This window comes from Alosa alosa, chromosome 17, assembly GCF_017589495.1.
Source record: "Alosa alosa isolate M-15738 ecotype Scorff River chromosome 17, AALO_Geno_1.1, whole genome shotgun sequence".
Lineage (NCBI taxonomy): Eukaryota > Metazoa > Chordata > Actinopteri > Clupeiformes > Clupeidae > Alosa > Alosa alosa.
This window is the reverse complement of record NC_063205.1, coordinates 2279944-2282443: the sequence shown is the minus strand read 5'-3', so window position 1 is coordinate 2282443 and position 2500 is coordinate 2279944.

Below are 2500 nucleotides of genomic sequence, written 5' to 3'. Positions count from 1 at the left end.
TCACGAGGTCTCCATGACGAGGTGAATGCACTACTCTCATTCCTGTGCATCCTCACTGAGATGAGACAGTAACCTTGGAGCTCTTAAATGTGATCCCCCATCAAGGTTCCCATAACGCCACAGGATTGGAGCGTTTTCATACAGGACTCAACTCAACTTATCTGGAGCGTTTTCATACAGGACTCAACTCAACTTTGATAGTGTTTAAATACGGATTGTTCTGCTCTGCGTAGATTAATTAGGTTCCTGTACGAGTGTCTGTGTGTGTGTGTGTGTGTGTTTGTGTGTGTGTGTGTGTATGTATGTGTGTGTGTGTGTGTTTGTGTGTGTATTGTGTCTGTGTGTGTGTGTGTGTGTGTGTAATGTGTGTGTGTAATGTGTGTGTGTGTGTGTGTGTGTGTAATATGTGTGTGTATTGTGTCTGTGTGTGTGTGTGTGTGTGTGTGTGTGTGTGTGTGTTGTGTCTGTGTGTGTGTGTGTGTGTGTGTGTGTGTCTGTGTTACATACTTGAAGTGGTACAATGGAGCCCATTTGAAGAATGAAGGGAGAATAAGAGAGGAAGAAAAGATAAGAGGAAAGGAGAGGAGAGGAAGAGAGGAGGAGAGGAAGAGGAAGAGAGGAGGAGAGGAGAGGAGAGGAAGAGAGGAGGAGGAGGAGAGGAGGAAAGGAAGAGAGGAGGAGAGGAGGAAAGGAAGAGAGGAGGAGAGGAGGAGAGGAGAGGAGAAAAGAGGATGAGAGAAGAGGAGAGGAGGAGGAGAGAAGAGAGGACCTCTCATAGTGAAGTCTGTAGAAAAGTTACTGTAGTTGATCACATGCTAATACTAGCCTCATGTACATGTTCCTTTTCTCTAACTCACTCGGTGTGTGTGTGTGTGTGTGTGTGTGTGTGTGTGTGTGTGTGTGTGTGTGAGCTGTTCTCCGGACTCCCTGGAATTGGCCATTTCCTTTTGTTGTCAAACAGAATGATTAAACACTCTCATTGTCATTCTCCCATGACAGGCGTGTTACTAATTTATAACTTTAGAGTCATGCCAGCCCTCTCACTCACTCTCTCTCTCACACACACACACACACACACACACACACACACACACACACAGCCCCAGATGAATGACAATGGGATAAATTTTGTTTGAGTACAGCTTATATAAATTATGTAACCACGGAGACGCCCTGGCTTTGTTGCCTTCCCTCCCCTCAGCAGCGGGATGGCAAACACCACACACTTATGGTTTCATTAAGCTGCCCGCGTGTGTGTGTGTGTGTGTGTGTGTGTGTGTGTGTGTGTGTGTGTGTGTGTGTGTGTGTGTGTGTGTGTGTGTGTGTGTGTGTGTGTGTGTGTGAGATAGAGAGAGAATGTGTGTTTCTGTGAGTATGAAAGTGCATGTATAAGAATATAAGTGTGTGTGTGTGTGTGTGTGATAGAGAGAGAGAATGTGTGTTTCTGTGAGTATGAAAGTGCATGTGTAAGGATATAAGTGTGTGTGTGTGTGTGTGTGTGTGTGTGTGTGTGTGTGTGTGTGTGCGTGTGTAGGAATATGAGGAACATTGACCGAGACTGCTTTCTATGTCTATGTGTATGTGTGTGTGTGTGTTTTAGGAACATGACTTGAGGTTGACAGACTGAAGATGCTTTTCTCATGATGGTATGACATGTTACTAAGGCGACACAGGTGGGGTGCAACTGACCAATCAGAATGCGTCTCTCCCCTCCCCAGAGCCGTGCGATCGCTGGTCTTTATGTGCACACACACACACACACAGACACAGACACACACAGACAGACACAAACACACACAAACACACACACAACCATACACATACACACACTCACAGACACACACACACAGAAACCCTCACAGACATACACACACACACAGCTCTGAAGACCCACTTCACACCCAGCCAGGCCTGCTCTGGAGATGAGATAGATAGATAAATAAATAAATAAATAAATAAATATAGAAAGGTGCCGGTGAAGGTGACGATGGAGAAGGTGGGGGAGGTGGTGGAGGTGGGGGTCGGGGGATGGAGGCGACGGCAGCAGCATCAGTCGGTGACGGGCCTGTTGGTTGCCGTGGCAGCCTTTGATAGCGTTCAGAGACGTGACAAGGAGCTTTCCCGCTGCTCCACCATCATCAGGCGCTCAGCGCGCTCGGCTCGGCGGGTGGAGACGCCCAAACAGCCCCCAAAACGGGCCGCGTTTGATTGGTCTGAACACGCTGTCAAATGTCAAGGAGACGCATCGCTCCTCACAAGCGGGAGGCGCGAGGAGCTAACCTTTCAGAGAAGCCCGCCTTCGCCCTCTCCTTCGGTCACACACTCTCTCTCATCACACACACACACACACACACACACACACGCGCGCGCGCGCGCTCATCCTGATTCGCTCCGCTCCTCTCCGGAACTTTCCAGTGGACAGAGAGAGAGAGAGGCGAGCGGCATCTGACGCATGACAAAAGCCCTGATAAAAATACTGTGCGCGCCTTTGAGCCAGAAA